General features: G+C 39.5%; 1 long non-coding RNA gene across 1 annotated transcript; it reads right to left on the bottom strand.

Annotated features, from left to right (window-relative positions):
- Positions 1-11,918: 11,918 nt before the first annotated feature.
- On the bottom strand, positions 11,919-12,639 carry LOC121499525. Its single transcript, XR_005990165.1, has 2 exons — positions 12,486-12,639; positions 11,919-12,154 (listed from the first exon to the last, which is right to left on the bottom strand). It is a non-coding gene; the product is annotated as an uncharacterized LOC121499525 (long non-coding RNA).
- Positions 12,640-22,527: the final 9,888 nt, after the last annotated feature.

The following is a 22,527-nucleotide window of genomic DNA, read 5'->3' as shown; positions in this document are numbered from 1 at the left end:
CAGGGAAAGAGAGAGAGAACAAGCAGGGGGAGCTATAGGCAGAGAGAGATGGAGAAGCAGGCTCCTTGCTGAGCAGGGAACCCAACGCAGAACCCTGGGATCGTGACCTGAGCCGAAGGCAGACACTTAACTAACTGAGCCACCCAGCTGCCCATCACTGATCTTTTGATTTATGGCATTCTTAAGAAATTTCTCAGGTTGCGGAAGCATTTTCAAAGCATTCTTTGTTTTTAGGAAGTCTATAAATACATGTTATGTATTAATTGTAAAAGTAATGTAACATCATAACAACCCCTCATAATCATAAATTAATTTTTGCATATTCTATTAAGACTTTGTCTGTAAAAATATGTTTTTTTACATATTTTAATACTGTTGTAAATATACTATATACCATTTTGCAGTATGAGGAGGAGGTTAAGTGGTCTGTGGAGCCAAATTGCCTGGGTTCAAAGCCTGATTCCACCACTTGCTAGCTATGTGACCTTGAAAAATAACTTACCTCTGCTCTGCTATGCCTCAGTTTCCTTATTGGCTGCATGAGGATCCTGATACTTCATAGGAGTGCTGTGAGGATTGAATGAGTTTAACATATTTAAAGTGTTTATAACACTACCTGGGATATAGAAAATGCCAAGTGAGAGTTTGCTGTTGTTACCATTTCTCTTAGCATTATGTCATAAACACTGTCATTGTAAAAGACTGTTATGTCTTCCTGTTGGAGGAAGGGGAGGGGAAATATATGGAACTGCTAACGTCTGGTACTTCAGACTATGACCTTATTTGGAGATAGAGTCTTCACAGACATAGTCAAGTTAAATGATGCTGTTAGAGTGGGCCTCTAATCCAATATGATTGGTGTCCTTATAAAAAAAAAAGGGGGGGGGGGAACACTTGAAGACAGAGATGGACATGCATAGAGGGAAGACCCTGTGAAGAGACAGGGAAAGGATGGCCATTGGCGAGCCCAGCAGACAAGCCTGGAGCAGACTCTTTTTCCTTCACGGCCCTTAAAAGAAACCAATCGGGATCCCTGGGTGGCGCAGCGGTTTGGCGCCTGCCTTTGGCCCAGGGCGCGATCCTGGAGACCCGGGATCGAATCCCACATCGGGCTCCCGGTGCATGGAGCCTGCTTCTCCCTCTGCCTGTATCTCTGCCTCTCTCTCTCTGTGACTATCATAAATAAATAAAAATTTAAAAAAAATTTATAAAAAAAAAAAAAAAAAGAAACCAATCCTACTAACACCTTTTTTTTTTTTTTTAAGATTTTATTTATTGGGACGCCTGGGTGGCTCAGTAGTTGAGCATCTGCCTTCAGCTCAAGTCGAGATCCTGGGGTCCCGGGATCGAGTCCCGCATCAGGCTCCCTGCAGAGAGCCTGCTTCTCTCCCTGCTATGTCTCTACTTCTCTCTCTCTGTATGTCTTTCATGAATAAATAAATAAAAGTGGAAGCTGCAATTCTTTTTTTGACCTTTGCCTTGGCAGTCACATGCTATCACCTCCTCAGTGGAATCACTGGTCACACAGGTCAGCCCTTATTGCATGTGGAAGAACCATGCGAGGGCATGACCACCAGAAGGCAAGGATCACTGTGGAGGCTATCCCCGATGGTTATTATCACTAGTCTTTTTTTTTTTTTTTTTGTAAGATTTTACTTACTTATTTGACACAGGGAAAGAGAGAGAGAGAGAGAGAGAGAGAGAGAGAACAAGCAGGGGGAGCTATAGGCAGAGACACAGGCAGAAAGAGAAGCAGGCTCCCTGCAGGGAGCCCAATGTGGGACTCGATCCCGGGACCCCAGAATCTCACTTGAGCTGAAGGCAGATGCTCAACCACTGAGCCACCGAGGTGCCTTTCCTACCAACACCTTGATCTTGGACTTCTAGCTTCCCAAATTGTGAGACAATAAATTTCTGGTGTTTAAATCACCCAGTTTGGATCACTTTGTTACAGCAGCACTAGCAGAGTAGTACAAACACTTTTCTAGGATGGGATATATACCTTTGCAACTGTGCTTATACTCATTATTATAATGTGTATTCGTTAAATGAATGATATTATCAGTTTATTTAGCTGTTATGAAATTGTGGCACTTTGGATGTTTTCAATGCCACAATATTACAGCTAATGCAGAGATAATTTTCTTTGTAGGATAAATTGTCAGGAGTGGAATTTCTGGGGTCAGGGAATATGTATATTTTTGTGTCTGGATGTGTCTTACCACGTTGTTTTCCCGAAAGGCCGCTCTGGTGGGCCATGTCAGAAACCTGGCCGTGGCAAATCAAAGCTCTGTGTAATGATCCGTCTCTGTCTTGGACCTCTCTAGGGCTTTGTGCCCTTGGTAGTGCCTCTGCCCTCTGAGCATTGTAGTTTCAGTTATAGTGCTCAGTGAAAAAGTCGGTGAGGTGCTGGCAAAAACTAGCAGTTGCCTAAATCTTAGGACATCAGGAACAGCATATGTGCACTAACCAAAACAGTTCCTTCAATCTTTTCGTCTCACTGCATATCCAGTGTGTTGCCTTCAGAGGTGGCTTAGAACCTGTTGACCTGCCAAGGGACCGCAGTATGGGCCCTGTTAGCTTTCTGCACAGTGACGTCAGCAGAATGCCCTGTCCTGTTCTTAGCGCCACCTTGACCAGTACCACCCAGCTGTGAGTGATTCCCAACTCAGTTTCACAATGTCCCCGGGAGGGCAGTTGAGTACAAGAGGCAGCCTGGGACCAGGAAGGATGGAGCTCTGACTTTAAGAGCCAGTTTCCAGTAAAATCTGGATACTGGGTTTCTTGGGTGGCTCCGTGGTTGAGCGTCTGCCTTTGGCTCAGTGTGTGATCCCAGGACCCTGGGATCAAGTCCCACCTTGGGCTCCCCATAGGGAGCTTGCTTCTCCCTCTGCCTATGTCTCTCCTTTTCTCTCTGTGTCTCTCATGAATAAATAAATAAAATCTTAAAAAAAAATCTGGATACAGATGAAAGGTGTTGCTCACCACCTTCAGACTTCTCCATTCAGCATCATTTCCTTCTTTGGGGGCACATGTTATCCCCCCCCTTATATCACCTACTCCAAAAAAATCTGCTCAGAGTAAACATTTACACAGAAGAACAAGTGATCTGTGCCTAATAAAATCACTCGCCATCCCCCTCCCACTCCAAAAATGGAAGCCCCACAGGAGCTGTTTTTTTACTGCTGTGACAGTGCCTGGCATGCAGTAGGTGCACAATAAACATTTGTTGACTAGAATAAACTTCATCTTTTAAAGTTCATATTACTGGAGCACCTGGGTGGCTCAGTGCTTAAGCATATGCCTTCGGCTCAGGTCATGACCCTGGGATCCTGGAATCCAGCCCCAGAGTTGGGCCCCTTGCTCAGTGGGGAGCCTGCTTCTCCCTCTGCCTCTGCCGTTCCCCCTGCTTGTGCTCTCTCTTTCTGTGTGTGTCAAATAAATAAATAAAATATTTTAAAATAAATAAATATTATTTTGGATGATTAGCAGCAGCACTTACTGTAGTAGAAATATTTTAAAATGGAGAAAAATGTAGAGAAGCAATTAAAATCACCCATAGAAAAATCACCCATAAATCTATAACCCCCTATTCCTTTTTTTTTAAATTTTTATTTACTTATGATAGTCACACACAGAGAGAGAGAGAGAGGCAGAGACACGGGCAGAGGGAGAAGCAGGCTCCATGCACTGGGAGCCCGATGTGGGACTCGATCCCAGGTCCCCAGGATCGCACCCTGGGCCAAAGGCAGGCGCCAAACCGCTGCGCCACCCAGGGATCCCTATAACCCCCTATTCCAACTAACATTAGTGTTTTATATTTTTTCCAGTAACTTTGACATCCAAATTTACATACTTGCTATTGTGAAAGTGCTTTAAAATAGTGTAAGGTGGTATTAAAAAATAATTCATAATTTCCTGCAAATGGTCTTTTGGGTGGTCCTAAGTATTCTCTCCAACATCCATTTCTGTGCCCAGTGGCCATTTCTTTTGTTTATATCTTTGACAAAGGGGATAGGATTACCTTATGGTATGATAGAATTTATAAGACCTAATTAATTTTTAAAGGTAAGTCCATGTTTGGCAGTTCCTTTGGGCTGGAGCTGGAGGGGACAGAGGCTTCAGGGAGGTGGAGAATAACGGGCAGTGTCACAAAATCAAATAAACAACCGTAACATGTTGGGTGTTGCAACTCCTAAAAGGCTGGAAATTATCACGGCCTGAAGGCAATGGTCCTATGACACCATGTATATGAAGGCAACTCTAGCAAATCAGTCCCAGGGATCCTGCGCCTTGTGTTGCTGGGACTCTTCATACTACAGTCCTCTCAAAAGGTCTCTCTTTTGAATTGATGACTTGTTTCAAACCCAACATCTAATTTAGAACTTTATGTTTTAAGTCTTCCCACAGAAATGGTATTTATTTTTTTTTAATATTTTATTTATTTATTCATGATAGGCACAGAGAGAGAGAGAGAGACAGGCAGAGACAGAGGCAGAGGGAGAAGCAGGCTCCATGCAGGGAGCCCGATGTGGGACTCGATCCCGGGGCTCCAGGATTATATCCTGGGCTGAAGGCAGGCGCTAAGCCACTGCACCACCGGGGCTGCCCCCAGAAGTGCTATTTCAAGAACAACAGGACCAGAAGAGAAGCCTTGGAATCATCTATAGGATCTCCCCTCTTTGGCCAATTTGCTCAAGGTCAGCAACAGATTGATAACAGACTAAGACTGGAACCCAAATTCTGTTGTCTTTCCAGTTTGTCATACCAATACTCCTATTTGCTCCTTGTTCTGGGTTGAATTCTATTCCCTCAAAGTTCATATGTTGAAGTCCTAACTCCCCAGTATCAGAGAATGTGACTTCATTTGCAAATAGAGTCATTGCAGATGTAACTAGTTTTTGAAGGAGAGTGGGCCTCTAATTCAATATGACTTATGTTCTTATTAAAAGGGGAATTTTGAGATGCCTGGTGGCTCAATGGTTGCACATCTCCCTTTGGCTCAGGTCGTGATCTTGGGGTCCTGAGATCGAGTCCCCCTCAGGGAACCTGTTTCTCCCTCTGCCTATGTCTTTGCCTCTCTCTCTCTTTCTGTGTGTGTCTCATGAATAAATAAATAAGATCTTCTTAAAAAAATAAAAGGGGAATTTTGGACACAGACAGGTGCACAAGGAGTGTGACATATTAAGGTGAAGGCAGAGAGCAAGAGGATGCACTTTTAAGTCACAGATTGCCAGTAAACCACAGTAAACCTCCAGTAAGCTGGAGAGAGGCATGAAACAGATTATCCTTCCCAGCCCTCAGAAGGAACCAACCCTGTGGACACCATGATCTCGGACTTCTGGCCTCTGGAACTCTGAGACAATAAATTTCTGTTGTTTAAGCAACCCGGTTTGGGGTCCTTGGTGTCACAGCCCTAGTAAACTAGTATCACCCCAGTATGACCTTGACAAGTCATAGAATCTTGGGAAATCAGTACTCTCCCTAGAACTTAGAGTCTTTTTGATGATTTTCTGTTTTGTTTTTTGAAAGATTTTAGTAGTACTCAGGCACAAGTAAAGTTTTCCAAGCAAATGTCAACAGTTGGGGTTATTAAAGTCACGAATATGCAGGTTAAGGTAAAATATGAAAATGTGTGATAAAAAGCTTGATGCATAGAGTATACCATCAGATTATACCTATGCAAATTATATCTATTATTCAAGGAACCTTACACAAATTGTATCTATTGTTTGTATGTGTATGTTGCATGTATATATACACATAAAGATTGTATTTATGCTTATGTACAAAGAAAAAGATTAGGAATATAATAGATATCCATAAACTGCTTCATCCAACCAATGTACGTAATGCATATTCCTCTCATGCTCACATGGAACATTTACCAAGAGAGATTGATATAAAATCAACGATCTAAGCTTCCACTGTAGAAAACTAGAAATGGAAGAGCAAATCTAAAGCAAGCAGAAGGTGAGGTGCCTGGGTGGCTTAGTTAGTTAGGCGTCTGCCTTCAGCTCAGTCATGATCCCAGGGTCCAGGGAGCAGGGAGCCTGTTTCTCCCTTTGCCTCTACTGCTACACCTGCTTGTGCTTGCTCTCTCTGTTAAATAAATAAATAAACAAACAAACAAATAAATAGAGTAAGCAGAAGAAAAAGAGATAATAAAAATTAGAGGAGAAATCAATGAAATATAAAACAGGAAATCAGTAGAGAAAATCAATAAACTGAAAGCCAATTCTTTGAAAAGATTGCTCTCACTCTAGCCAGGCTAATTAAGAAAAAAGAAAGATGACAAACTACTAATATCAGGAATTAAAGAGGAGATATCACTGGATGTTAAGGAGTGATATCAATGGAGATTCCAAGGATTTAAAAGATAATAAAGGAATATTATGAGCAACTCTTCACAAATTTGATAACTTAGGTGAAATGGACCATTTCCTTGAAAGACACATCTGTCAAAATTCACACAGCAAGAGATACATGATCTGAATGGGCCTATATCTACTAAGGAAGTTGACTCAATAATATATAACCTTTCCAAACAGAAAGTACCAAGCCTAGGTGGGTTCCTTGGTGATTTCTGCTGAATATTTAAGGAAGAAATGTATATCAGTTCTCTCTTTCAGAAGATAGAACCAGAGGGTATATACTTCTTAACCCATTCCATGAGTCCAGCATTACCTTGATGCCAAAACCTGACAAACTACAGACCAATATTTCTCATGAACCCAGATGTAAAAATTAGCAACAAAATATTAGCAAATTGAATCCAACAATATATAAAAAGAATTATATACCATGGTCGAATGGGATTTATTTCAGGTACACAAGGCTGGTTCAACATTTGAAAATTAATTAATGTCATCTATCACATAAACATACTAATGAATAAAAGTCACATGATCATATCCATAGATGCAGAAAAACCTTTTATAAACTCTAGACACCCATTCATGATAAAAACTCTCCGTAAACCTGGAATAGAGGTGAGCTTTTTCAACTTGATGAAGAATATCTATAAAAGAATGTACAGCTCATATCATACTTCATGATGAGAAACTCAAAGCTTTCCCACAAGAGTGGGAACATGGCAAGGATGTTCCTTCTTTCATCACTGCTTTTCAACATCATAGTTGGAATTCTAGCTAATGCATTAAGACAAGGAAAGGAAATAAAAGGCATACAGATTTGGAACGAAGAAAGAAAACCATCGTTGTTAACAGATGACATGATCATTTATGAAGAATATCCAAAAAACCAAACCAAAACAAAACAAATAAGCAATTATGGCAAGGTTTCAGGATACAAGGTTAACCACTTTCCTGTATATAAAGCCATGAAGAAGTGAAATTTGAAATTAAAAAACAATGCCATTTACATTAGTACTACAAAAGTGAAATAGGCACAAATATAACAAAATAGGTACAAAATAGGGGCAGCCCCGGTGGCGCAGCGGTTTAGCGCCGCCTGCAGCCCCCGGGGTGTGATCCTGGAGACCGAGGATCAAGTCCGGTGTCGGGCTCCCTGCATGGAGCCTGCTTCTCTCTCTGCCTGCTTCTCTCCCTGCCTGTGTCTCTGCCTCTCTTTCGCTCTCTCTGAATAAATAAATAAATAAATCTTTAAAAAAAAATAGGTACAAAATATATATATAAGGGAAACTACAAAACTCAGATGAAAAATGTGAAAGAACTAAGTAAGTAGAGAGATATTTCATGTCCATGGATAGAAAGAGTCAATAGTGTCAAACTGTCATTTCTTCCCAAGTTGATCTGTAGATTCAATAGGACCCCAAACAAAATCCCAGTAAATTATTTTGTGAATATTGACAAACTATTCTAAACTTTATTTGGAAAATAAAAGACCAAGAAGAGCCAACACAATGTTGAAAGAGAATCAGATTTGGAGAAATGACACTACCCAACTTCAAGGCAGAGATTGTCAGACTGATTTTTTTTTAAAGATTCAATTTGGTGCAACTGGGTAGTGCAGTCAGTTGAGCATCTGACTCTTGGTTTTGGCTCAGTCATGATCTCAAGCTCGAGTTCTGTGTTGCACTCTGTGCTCAGCACAGGGTCTCCTAGAGATTCTCTCCTTCTCCCTCTTCTCCCCCTGTGCTCTCTCTCTCTCTCTCAAATAAATAAATGAATCTTTAAAAAAATATTTAATTGTATGCCAACTACAAGAGACCATACTTCAGATTCAAAGACACAGATGAGTTGAAAGTAAAAGGATGGGAGAAAAATATACATGCAAAGAGTAACCATAGATGAACTGAAGTGGCTATACTAATATCAGACAAAATAAATTTTAAGACAAAAATATTAGTAAAGAGGGGCATCTCAATCCTAAAAGGTTAAAGGATCTATAACACTTGTAAACACATACTTACTAAATATAACCCTGAAATATGAGAAGCAAAACTGACAGAATTAAAAGAAGAAAGAGATACCAATAATGGATATAAGGGTGGGGGAGAGGCAGGAGTCAGTGATGAGCTTAGGTATGTAGTTTGTATAACTTGATGAATGGAGAGTAACCATAATCCAAGATGGCCCACAATGACTCCTGCCTCCTGACATCAGTGCCCTTCTTTATTGAATAGGGCTGATCTATGGAGCCAGTAAGATACCATAGGAATGACAGAGGGTGGCTTCTGAGGCTAGATCAAAAAAGACACTGGGCTTCTGCCTTCCTCTTTCTCTTGAATCACTCGCTCTGAGAGAATCCAGTTGCCATGTTGTCAAGATACTCAAGCGTCCCTCTGGAGAGGTCTACTTGGAAAAGGACTCAGGTCTTCAGCCAGCACCCAAAATATTGAAGCTTTCTGACAACAGCCATGCAAGTGAACCATCTTGGAGGTGGATGACTGTGGTCCCAGACACATCTCTCATTTCTTTTCTTATCTCTTCTTTTACAGAGAGGCAAGGGCAGAGGGAGAGGAAGAGAAAGAATCCTTAAGCAGACTCCCTGCTGAGCACAGAGCCTAGTGCAGGGCTTATGTCTATGACCTTGAGATCACGACTCCAGCTGAAATGGAGTCAGATGCTAAACCAACTGAGTCCCCCAGGTGCCCCAGTCCCAAGATATATCTTGACAGCATCTTTGGGAGAGACTCAGCATGCTCTCTCTACTAAGCTCCTGAATTCCTGATTCACAGAAACTGTGAGAGATGATAAATTTTTATTGTTGTTTTAAGCTTCTAAGTTTTGAGGCAATTTGTTTTGCATTAATAGATAACTAACCCGAATGGAGATATTTATCCATTGAGTAAGTGAATCCTGAAGCAGAACTAGGTTTCAGGGGAGAATATAATATATATGGGGCCATCCAACTAGTTCTTGCCAATAGAATTTATTTTTTTTAAAGATTTTATTTATTTATTCATTGAGACACAGCTAGAGAGAGAGGCAGAGACACAGGCAGAGGGAGAAGCAGGCACCATGCAGGGAGCCCGATGTGGGACTCGATCCCGGGTCTCCAGGATCACGCCCTGGGCTGCAGGCAGCGCTAAACCACTGCACCACCGGGGCTGCCTTTGCCAATAGAATTTAAAGAGAAATGATATGTGCCACTTCCAGTTTGAAACCATTAAGAATGGTTCTGCCTTTTTTACATTCACTCCCTGTCTTCCCTACCTCCATTTCCACCAAACCAGGATGTCATTGAGGGTATGTGGTGAAAATATCAGAACCACAGGATGGAAGGAGTCTGGATCCCTGAATCACTGCTGCAAGAAAGCTTCTTATGAGAAATCACAACCACGAATGCCTGCTTTGAAGTTTAGGTGATTGATAAATAAACATTAATTTCAGTAAGCCACTGAGACTGGAGATTGTTTAGAACAGTTAGTGCTGATCGGTCTGGGTAATAGGGACATTTTTTTTGGGGGGGGGGCATTTTTTTTTTTTTAAGATTTCATTTATTTATTCATGAGAGACACACAGAGAGAGAGAGAGGCAGAGACACAGGCAGAAGGAGAAGCAGGCTCCATGCAGGGAGCCCGATGCAGGATTTGATCCTGGGTCTCCAGGATCATGCCCTGGGCCAAAGTCAGACACTCAACCGCTGAGCCACCCAGGCATCCATGGGTAATAGGGACATATTAAGTTTAAGTTACCTCTGGGATAGCAGATATGGAGGAAGCAGTTGCAGGTACCAGATGCTTGGGAAAAGTTGGAAAAATAGATTGAATATCATCAGAGGTCCCCAGGCTTTCAGGAGTCTCTGTTAACTATCAAGTTACAAAAATGCACATGACATATATACTAACATATCTGATAAAGTTTTTTTGAAGATTTTTAAGCAATGTCTATACCCAACGTGGGGCTTGAACTCACAACTCAGATCAAGAGTTGCAAGCTCCACTGACTTAACCAGTGCCCCTTTATTGTGGTTTTTAAGAAGTTTTGAGGTTAATTGTTCCAGCTACTAAGCATCCAGTCCACGGCCACTCATGATTAAAGTGACTGGAATGTTCTTGAAGGAGTTCTTTTTGGTCGTTGATTAGTGGTTATGATAAATCTGGAAGCCAGCCTACCTGGGTTTGAATCCCAGATCCCACCTGATAGATCTGTAAACTTGAGCAAGATATTTAATTTTTCTGGACCTAAGTTTCCTTTAATGAAATGAAAAGTTTTTCTCCATTGTAAGTGAGCATAAAACTGAACTCATAGGGTAGTTGTGAGAATTAAATGAGTTAATATATATACAACACCTAGAATCCAGACTGACATATAGTAAGTTTTACATAAGGACGTCTGGGTGGCTCATTTGGTTGAACATCGGATTTTTGATTTCAGCTCAGGTCCTGATCTCAGGGTTGTGAGATGGATATCCTGGATATCCCAAGCAGTCAGGGCAGTCTGCTTGGGATTCTCTTTCCCTCTGTTCCTCCCCCTGCTCTCTTTCTCTCTCTCTAAAATAAATAAATACATCTTAAAAAAATAGAGTCTAGGGATGTCTGGGTGGCTCAGCGGTTGAGCATCTGCCTTTGGCTCAGGGTGATCCCCGAGCCCCAGGATTGAGGCCCAATTGGGCTCCCCGCACGGAGCCTCCTTCTCCCTCTGCCTGTGTCTCTGCCTCTCTCTCTCTCTCTGTGTGTCTCTCATGAATAAATAAACAAATAAATAAATAAGTTCTATGTCAGTGTTAGCTACCATTTTTACTTCCTCTTGTATACCTTTACATCTGAACCTTCCTATATTTCACATGAGACAGAAAGCATAACCATGAAAAATACCTTTTTTTTTTTTAAGAGAGGGAAAAATCATTGATAGACATGACTTGAAGATGCATGGAGCATTTTGGAAGTTGAAGCTTTACTGCTATGCTGCAATTTTCTTCTGACCCTCCCTACCTCAGACCCAAGTCATTGTCCCCAGGTGAGAATGGTCACTCAATGCTAACAAGCCAAAATATATGAGTTTGCCCAGATTGTCATTTTTATTAGTTAGGATACATATTTTGTTCTGATTTATTTGGCACTTGTAAATTATATTTGTTTTATGAGTTTTTAAAAATTGAGATGTGTGAATGTGTACATTGAGATGTGTGATGCTTGTATTTTAACCCCTTTTTGGAAATAAGCATCCACCTCTTGATTAAATTGAATTAAGTATTCCCTTGTCATGGAACTAGCACTGTATAAAACGAGTTAAACAAGTATAGCCCCTGCCCTCAGAAATGCACAAACATGAAAAGAACTAGAAATATATACACTTTCCCAGAGTCCACGCTTTGGCACAGGCACAAGCCAAGAACACATTGATCAAATACTCACAAGACACATAAGCATTGCAGTTAATTTTCATGTTATGGCTCACTGACATCTGAGTGGGAACTTAGAGGTAGTTTTGTTTTTTTTTTAACTTAATGGTAGTTAAAAAAAAAATCAATAGAGCAGTAAAAATCAATAACTTTTGTAGGCAAATTTATTGGTCGCTTTGAAAGATTGGTCATATATAAAATCTCTTAAGAAAACACTGATGTATGTTCATGTGTGTACTTGTAACCATTACTTATTTTTTAAGAAAGGAGACCGGAGTTCCTGGGAGACCGCAGAACAGCTGGCGTTCACATGCCTTGTCCTTATGGATTATTGATCTGATGTCAGGCAACAGTCCATCACCATCCGTGCATTCCCTGTGCCCTGGTATACAGGAAACTTTGCAGGATCAGTCTCTGGTCACTCTCTTTCTGTTCTTTTCTCACTATCTGCATTCTTTGGCAGTCCCTGGTTGTTCCCCACTCTGATTTACTGGGACATCTCTCTGCCACAGCCACATGATTCCCATCTGGGTGGTGGGGGGGGGGGAGAGGGGGGGAATAGATCCATTCTGTGGCACACGCAATAAGGTGCAACACTGAAGTCATTGAGCCCGACATTTCTCAATATTTGCTCTGGCAGAGATAGGGAACTAGAGCTGTTCTCATGTTCTAGGGAACCAAAAATTGTTTTGTAAAGAGAGGAAGGAATATACCTGGCCTCATGTCTGGAGGGCAGGAGGTTTGCAGGGCAGTGAGTCCAGCCTTTCTTTGCTCCTGACTCCTCCTTCAAGATTCAACACGAGTATCAGTAAAGTCTTCTCTGTCCCCTTGGACGCATCTTGAACCTTCTACAGGCTTCCATGGTGGCGATTATCTGTCTCTGAGCCCCTTTATTTATCTGTCCCCAGTGCCTATCACAGTGCTTGTCACATCAAGGGCACTCAACAAATGTCAATAGAACAAAAGCCAACCAGAGCAGTTTGGCTCTGCCTTCCTTTCGTCATTTGATAATTGGCCAGCAAACTGAATGGCCTAATTAACCAGGGGGGGGCGGGGGTGTCACTTTAGTAACAAAAGTTAATGATTTTTATTGCTTTATTGATTTTTTAACTGTCACTTAAGTACCATCAATACAGTATAGGACGTTTTAGTGGCTATGAGGTAGTATAGCCTGGTGGGTAAGAATGCTGACCTAGAGTAGGCTGCTTTGGCCTAAGTTTTGACTCAGCCATTTAGTTGCTGTGTGACCTTTGGCGAGTTCCTTAACCTTTCTGTGTCTGGGTTCTGTGCCTGTGTTAGTACCTGTTTCCTGCTATTGTGAGAATCAGAGGAGTTAACATCTGCAAAGTATTTAGAACTTGCAAAAGTGCCAAGAATAGAGAGGTACTTGATCAAAATTTATTAATAAATAAAATTTTTGTTTTTAAATTTTCAGTTCATTGTTAAAGAAATATTTTGATAATCTCCTTTATTTCTTCCCAGTTGCTTAATTTTATGTTCTGGTTAGCCGAGGTATTGAAAACTATTACTGTCCGGGTTATTGATTATTTATGATAAATTCCCCTTTCTCATAGGGGCGCTTGGTTGGCTCAGTGATTGAGCGTCTGCCTTTGGCTTGGGTTGTGATCTTGGGATCCTGGGATGGAGTCCCACATCGGGCTCCCCGCAGGGAGCCTGTTTTCCCTCTGCCTGTGTCTCTGCCTCTTCTCTGTGTCTCTCGTGAAAAAATAAATAAAATCTTTTAAAAAAATTTATTCATGAGAGACACACACACAGAGAAGCAGAGACTTAGGCAGAGGGAGAAGCAGGCTCCATGCAGAGAGCCTGATGTGGGACTCGATCCCGGGACTTCAGGATCACACCCTGAGCTGAAGGCAGACGTTCAACCACTGAGCCACCCAGGTGTCCCAATAAATAAAATCTTAAAAAAAAAAATATCTGTACTATCTTTACAATGTTTCTGTATATCTAATATTATCCCCAAGGAAAAAGTTTAACCAGAACATTGTTATTAGTGTACTTGAAACCACAGCCCCTCTGTAAGATATTTTGCCCAGTAGCCATGAACACAAACAGTTCTGGATCATAAGAACAAAGGATACAAAAGGCAAGGGCTTCCAGAACGAGAAATAAAAATAGCTAACATTTATTGAACATTTGCAACATGCTCAGCTTTGTTTAAAGTGATTTATGTATGTTAATTTCCCAGATACCACCACAACCCTATGACATTGGTATTACCATTATTCTCATATTTACCAAAGAGGAAACTGAAGCACAAGACTAAGTAATTTGCCAATTTATGTAGTTGAGAAGGCGTGGAACTGTGATTCACATCTGTCTGGGTCAGTGGTCTTTAAGTGGAGATAAGTTTGGCTCATTTAAGGACCCAAAAGTCCAATGTGGTCAAATGTGAAGTATAAGGGGTATGCAGTAGGCATGTGATGTCCAGGCTGTTGGTAGGGGCCAGGTCATGTGGGGACTTAGGAAAAGTTTGGATTTTCTTCCAAGTACAATGAGAAGCCATCCAAAAGTTTGGAGGAGGAGGTTTGGATATGGATTTGTTTATTTTCTAGTAAGACTAAATTTATTTGATACCCTAGTAAAGGTTTTGATTATAAGTATCCAACCATATAAAAAGCATACAACAGATTTGTAGATTTCTTTTTTTTTAATTTTATGTACTTATTTGTGAGAGACATAGAGAGAGAGGCAGAGACACAGGCAGAGGGAGAAGCAGGCTCCCTCTGGGGAGCCCAATGCAGGACTGGATCCTAGGATCCTGGGATCACACCCTGAGCCAGAGGCAGATGCTCAACCACTGAGCCACTCAAGCGCCCTTGTAGATTCCTAATATATTAATACAAAGGGCATGAGTATGTACAGTACATCCTACAGGCAAAGAAGTGGAAGGAGAAAAATAAGAGTGTGGTCGAGGTCTAGTGATAAATAAATATGAAATAGAAATTGAGATGGCCCATAAAATAGTATATTCTAGCACCAATACTGCAGCCAAAATGTCCAAAAAATATGTTTTGTTCAATAAAGACACTTCTACTTTCTAAAGAAGCAACAAACCATTGTTTAGGTGATTATCTGTTTCTGCAAAATTACTTTAAAGGATGAGCTACAAGACCAAATCTCAGTGGCACCTTTCTCAGCACAGGTAATTTTGGTTTGGTTTGTTTGTTTGGAGGTAACCTATTCATGCTTCTTAAAAAGTTGAGGTACCAGGGATGCCTGGGTGGCTCAGCGGTTGAGCGTCCACCTTGGCTCAGGGTGTGATTCTGGAGTCCCGGATCGAGTCCCACATCAGGCTCCCCAGAGGCAGCCTGCTTCTCCCTCTGCCTGTGTCTCTGCCTCTCTCTCTCTGTATCTCATGAATAAATAAATGAAATCTTAAAAAAAAATTGAGGTACAATTTATAAACAGTAAATTTCACTCTATTTGGTGTAGAGTCCTACTGTGTTTGTCAAATGCATACAGTCACATAGCCAGCACCACAGTCAAGGTGTAGAACTGTTCCTTCATCCTCCCACATTTCCATGCACAGCTCTCTGTCCCTCATTCCCAGCCTCTGGGAAACCACTGATCTGTTTTTCTTTCCCTAGAACTCTACCTTTTCCAATTCTTCCGTAAATGAAATCATACTGTATATAGCCTTTTGAATCAGACTTCCTTCACTTAGCCTAATGCATTTGAGATTTATTATTATTATTATTATTATTTGGCTGAGTAGCTTTCCTTTATGTGAATGTGCCACAATTTGCTTGTTCATTCATGAACTGAAGGACATTTAGGCTGTTTCCATTTTTTGACAATTATGAATAAAGCCACTATAAACATTGACATACAGGTTTTGTGTCAACTTAAGTTTTTATTTCTTTTCCTAAGCATGGGATATCTTTTCTTAGGATTGTATGGTACGTGCATGTGTAATTTTTTAAAATATGTTTTTTAAAGGGTCTGCCTTCAGCTCAGGTTATGATCCCAGGTCCTGGGATTGAGTCCCTCATCAGGCTCCCCACAGGGATCCTGGTTCTTCCCCTGCCTATATTTCTGCCTCTCTCTCTGTCTTTCATGATTAAATATATAAAATCTTTAAGATAATAATAATAATTCATTTTGGATTTCACTCTATTTGGTGTAGAGTCCTACTGTGTTTGTCAAATGCATACAGTCACATAGCCAGCACCACAGTCAAGGTGTAGAACTGTTCCTTCATCCTCCCACATTTCCATGCACAGCTGTCTGTCCCTCATTCCCAGCCTCTGGGAAACCACTGATCTGTTTTTCTTTCCCTAGAACTCTACCTTTTCCAATTCTTCCGTAAATGAAATCATACTGTATATAGCCTTTTGAATCAGACTTCCTTCACTTAGCCTAATGCATTTGAGATTTATTATTATTATTTGGCTGAGTAGCTTTCCTTTATGTGAATGTGCCACAATTTGCTTGTTCATTCATGAACTGAAGGACATTTTAGGCTGTTTCCATTTTTTGACAATTATGAATAAAGCCACTATAAACATTGACATACAGGTTTTGTGTCAACTTAAGTTTTTATTTCTTTTCCTAAGCATGGGATATCTTTTCTTAGGATTGTATGGTACGTGCATGTGTAATTTTTTAAAATATGTTTTTTAAAGGGTCTGCCTTCAGCTCAGGTTATGATCCCAAGTCCTGGGATTGAGTCCCTCATCAGGCTCCCCACAGGGATCCTGGTTCTTCCCCTGCCTATATTTCTGCCTCTCTCTCTCTGTCTCTCATGAATAAATAAATGAAATCTTAAAAAAAAATTGAGGTACAATTTATAAACAGTAAATTTCACTCTATTTGGTGTAGAGTCCTACTGTGTTTGTCAAATGCATACAGTCACATAGCCAGCACCACAGTCAAGGTGTAGAACTGTTCCTTCATCCTCCCACATTTCCATGCACAGCTGTCTGTCCCTCATTCCCAGCCTCTGGGAAACCACTGATCTGTTTTTCTTTCCCTAGAACTCTACCTTTTCCAATTCTTCCGTAAATGAAATCATACTGTATATAGCCTTTTGAATCAGACTTCCTTCACTTAGCCTAATGCATTTGAGATTTATTATTATTATTATTATTATTATTATTATTTGGCTCAATATGAAGTCAGAATGACCTAGAGAATCTTCAGTTACCAAAATTTCTAGGACTTGTGGAATCACTATGTTGTACACCTGGAATTAACGTAACATTGTGTGCCAACTGTACCTCAATTTAAAAACAAATCTAGGGGGATCTCTGGGTGGCGCAGTGGTTTGGCGCCTGCCTTTGGCCCAGGGCGCAATCCTGGAGACCCGGGATCGAATCCCACGTCGGGCTCCTGGTGCATGGAGCCTGCTTCTCCCTCTGACTGTGTCTCTGCCTCTCTCTCTCTCTCTGCGTCATAAATAAATTTAAAAAAAATTTAAAAACAAATCTAGGGGTACCTGGGTTGCACAGTCGGTTGAGCATCCGACTCGGTTTTGGCTCAGGTCTGATCTAGGGGTGGTGGGATTGAGCCCTGTGTCGGGTTCCATCCTGAGCGCAGAGTCTGCCTAGATTTCTTTCCTTCTCTTTCTGCCCTTCTCCTCTGCTCTTTAAAATAAATAAATAGGGACCCCTGAGTGGCTCAGTGGTTGAGCGTCTGCCTTTGGCTCAGGGTGTGATCCCAAGGTCCTGGGATTGAGTCCCACATCAGGCTCCTTGCATGGTGCCTGCTTCTCCTCCCTCTTCTTATGTCTCTGCCTCTCTCTGTGTCTCTCATGAATAAATAAATAAATAAATAAATAAATAAATTAATTAATTAAAAAAATAAATCTTGAAAAAAAATCAAATACTGTGTTTTCATTTTCATTTGTCTCCATGTATTTTTTCTTTTCTTTTTTCTTTATTGACTCATTAGTTGTTCAGGAGCATGTCATTTATCTTCCAGATATTTATGTTCTTCCCAGTTTTATTCTTGTAATTGATCTCTAGTATCATACATGATAGATACTTGCTATGGTTTCAAATCTTTGGAATGTAGTAAAAGCAGTTCTAAGAGAGAAGTTTATAGTGATACAGGCCTACCTCAAGAATCAAGAAAAATTTCAAATAAAAGTCTAACCTTATACCTAAAGAAACTAGAAAAAGAAGAAAAAAGTTAGTAGAAGGAAGTAATAAAAATCAAAGTAAAAACAAATGAGAGATTAAAACACAGTAGAAAAGATCAATGAAACTAAGAGCTTGTTCTTTGAAAATATAAACAAAACTGATAAACCTTTAGCCAGACTCATCAAAGAAAAAAAAGAGAAGACTCAAATAAAATCAGAAATGAAAGAGGAGAACAGTTGACACCACAGAAATGCAAAGGGTTATGAGAGACTACTATGGAAAACTACATGCCAACAAACTGGATTATATATTATCTAGAAGAAATGAATAAATACCTAGAAATATACAATTTTCCAAAACTGAATCACAAAGAAAGAATATTTGAACAGACCAATTGCTAGTAATGAAATTGAACTGGTGATCAAAAAACTCCCAACAAACAAAAGTCCAGGACCAGATGGATTCACAGTTGAATTCTAACAAACATTCAAACTATTCCAAAAAAATATGAGAGGAAGAAAGCTTCCAAATACATACTATGAAGCCAGCATTACCTTGATGCCAAAACTAGACAAAGACACTGAAAGGGAAAATAACAAAAAACCCAAACCAAAAAAGCAATAGGGCAATATCCCTGATGAACATAGATGCAAAAATCCTCAACAAAATAGTAGTAATTCGTTCAACAATATCAAGGATCATTCAACATGATCAAGTGGGATTTTTTTTGGAGATTAAAGGATGGCTCAATATCCACAAATCAATGTGATATACCACATTAACAAAATGAGGGATAAAAATCATATGATCATCTCAATAAGATGCAGAAAAAACATTTGACAAATTTCAACATTTATTGATTCATGATAAAAAAACTTTCAACAAAGTGGGTGTAGAGGGAGCATACCCCAACATAATAAAGGCAATATATGAAAATCCACAGCAACATCATACTCAAAATGGTGAAAAAAACAGCTTTTTCTCTAAGCTCAGAAACAAGACAAGAATGTGCACTCTCACTACTTTTATTCAACTTAGTACTGGAAGTCCTAGCCACAGCAATCAGAGAAGAAAAATAAATAAAAGACACCCAAATGGGTAAGGAAGAAGTTAAACCATCACTATTTTCAAATAACATGATACTATTCATAGAAAACTCTTAAGATTACACACACACACACACACACACACACACACAAAGCTATTAGAAGTAACAAATTCAATAAAGTTGCAAGATACAAAATATTCTGGAATCTTTTGCAGTTATATAAACTAATAATGAAATAGCAGAAAGAGAAATTAAGAAAATAATTCTATTTACAATTGCACCAAAAGGGGGCAGCCCGGGTGGCTCAGCGGTTTAGTGCCGCCTTCCCACCAGGGCGTGATCCTGGAGACCCGAGATCAAGTCCCCCGTGGGGCTCTCTGCATGAAGCCTGCTTCAATCTCTGCCTGTGTCTCTGCCCCTCTCTCTCTCTCTTTGTGTCTCTCATGAATAAATAAATAAATAAATAAATAAATAAAATCTTAAAAAAAAAACACACACACAATTGCACCAAAAGAAAAAAAATACTTAGGGTGAACTTAACTAAGGACATGATAGACCTGTACTCTGGAAACCATAAAACATCGATGAAAAAAACTGAAATGATACAAACAAATAGAAAGACATACCATGCTTATGGATAAGAAGAATTCATATTGTGAAATGTTCATGCTACCCAAATCAATTTACAGATTCATTACAGTCCCTATCAAAATATCAATAGTATTTTCCACAGAACTAGAACAAATAATTCTAAAACTTGCATGGAACCACAGACGACCCTGAATAGCCAAAGCAATCTTGAGAAAGAAGAACAGAACTGGAGGTATCACAATCTTGGATTTCAAGAAATACTACAAAGCTATAATAATCAAAACAGTATGGTACTGGCACAGATATAGACACATATATCAATAGAACAGAGTAGAGAAGCCAGAAATAAGCCCACACTTACATGGTTAATCTATGACAGAGGAGGCAAGAATATACAATGGGAGTAAGATAGCCTCCTTAATAAATGGTGCTGAGAAAACTGGACAGCTACACAGAAAAGAATGAAACTGGACCATCTTCTTACATCATACATAAAAATAAACTAAAAATGGATTAAAGATCTAAATGTGAGACCTGCAGCCATAAAACTCTTGGAAGAAAACATAGGCAGCAGTTTCTATGACATCAGCTATTGAAACATTTTTCTAGATATGTCTCCTCAGGCAAGGGAAACAAAAGCAAAAATAAACTATTGGGGTTACACTGAAATAAAAAGCTTTTGCACAGTGAAGGAAATCATCAACAAAATGAAAAGGCAATCTACTAAATGGCAGAAGATATTTGCAGATGATATATCTTATAAGGGATTGATATACAACATATAAGGAACTTACACAACTCAATACCAAAAAACTCCCAAATCATCTGATTAAAAAATGGGCAGATGACCAGAATAGATATTCTTCCAAAGAGACATGCAGGTGGCCAACAGATGCATAAAAAGATGCTCAACATCATTAATCAGGGAAATGCAAACCAAAGAACTACAATGAGATACTACCTTACACTTGTCAGAATTGCTAAAATATATAAAAACAAAAAAGCAAGAAATGACAAACATTGGTGAGGATGTGAAGAAAAAGGAACCCTCAAAAAAAAAAAAAAAGGAACCCTCATGCACTGTTGGTGGGAATGTAAATTGGTGCAGTCACTGTGAAAAACAGTATGGAGTCTTCTAAAAAAAAATTAAAAATAGAAATGCAATCCAGTAATTCCACTACTGGGTATTTACCCAAAGAAAATGAAAACATTAATTCAAAAAGATATATACCCCCTACATTTATTACATCATTATTTACAGTAGCCAAGGTGTGGAAGCCACCCATGTCCATTGATAGATGAATGGATAAAGAAGGCTTGATACACATGCACAACACACATACACAATGGAATATTACTTAGCCATAAAAAAGGAGATCTTGCCATTTGGGACAACATGAGTAGACCTAGATGGTATCGTGCTAGTGAAATAAGTTACACTGAGAAAGAAAAATACCGTGATTTCACTTACATGTGGAATCTAAAAAGAACAAACAAAAAGCAGAATCAGAGCTATAAATACAGAGAACAAACCGATGGTTGCCAGGGGAGAGGGGAATGGGAAGATGGGCAAAATGAGTGAAGAGGAGTAGGAGGTATAGACTCCCAGTTACGGAATGAATAGATCACACAGAATAGGACACATACCATCAATGATATTGTAATAATCTTGTAATAACAAGGTACACTTGTAGTGAACATAGCATAACATGTAGTTGTCCAATCACTGTTTTATACCTGAAACTAAAGTAACAATATGTGTCAACTACAGTTCAACTTAAAAATATATATCTGGAAATGTCGGATAAAATATAACAAAACCCCTGACAGAGCTCCAAAAATACAAAAGGGAATACACCAGGGACCAAACAATGAAAAAGAACTGAGAACCAGAGACAAAAGTAGGCTGACATTGCTGCTACCCAGAGTGGATTATCTCAATAGTCTAAGCCTTCTGTGTTAACTTCCAGGCGAGGACAGGATACAGCCCATAGACTATGTGAGTGTGTGGGAGGGAAAGTTGAACCTGAGTCTCATGTGGAGCTGGGATCCTTGAAAGTCTAAACTTCGAGTGGTAGGTTGTCAAAATAAGACATATCTGTATTGTCTCTTCTTTCTATAGTACATCAATTGATCAATTTGGCAGGTGTCTCAGTATGTGAAATGTGATTTTACCTCTAGAAAACTATCCCATAAGGAATAGGATACCTATAAAAATTCTCAGTCATTAACAATGAGTGTGTTTAATATGCTTTATTTGTAAGAGAAAAAAAATTTAGAAGCTGCCCCATGTCCAACAAGAGTAGAATAGTTAAATGATACTATTTAGCCATTAAAAGGAATGTAATTGATCTCCAGTATGAAAATGGAAAGGATGTCAAGACAACATGTTAAGATTTTTTAAAAGGCAAGCTATAGGCATTTTTCAATAGAAACAGAATGGAAACCACATAATAATTTAATTTCAAATTTTCTAGCAGAAGTATTTTAAAATGTAAAAAGGAGTAGGTGAAATTGATTTTAATAGTGTACTTTACTTGACCCAATATATCCAAAATATTTAAGTATGTAATCAATGTAAAATTATCGATGAGATATTTTACATTCTTTTTATGTAAGTCTTCAAAACCTGGTGTGTGTTTTACACCAACACCATGTCTCAGTTTATTTTTCCCCCTCCCTCCACCATGTCTCAATTTAAACAAACCCACATTTCAAGTACTCAGTAGCTGCTTTTTTTTTTTTTTTCAGTAGCTGCGTTTGACTAGTGGCTTCCAAAAGGGACAGTGCAGCTATAGGACAGATGTATAGTATCCAATTTTTTCCCCCAAATTTTCAAACAGCTTTCAAACCAGCTATATATAAGTATTGCATAGAAACAGAAAACACTAATGAGATACAAGAAATGACTAACACGGCCATCTCTATGGAGTGGGGTTGTGGGGAAAGGTGTTCAGGGCTTTGTCTATAAACATCCCTATTTGAATTTATTATATGAGGATTTTAATT

This window comes from Vulpes lagopus, chromosome 10 (assembly GCF_018345385.1).
Source record: "Vulpes lagopus strain Blue_001 chromosome 10, ASM1834538v1, whole genome shotgun sequence".
Taxonomy (NCBI): domain Eukaryota; kingdom Metazoa; phylum Chordata; class Mammalia; order Carnivora; family Canidae; genus Vulpes; species Vulpes lagopus.
This window is presented reverse-complemented; position numbering and strand designations above follow the sequence as displayed.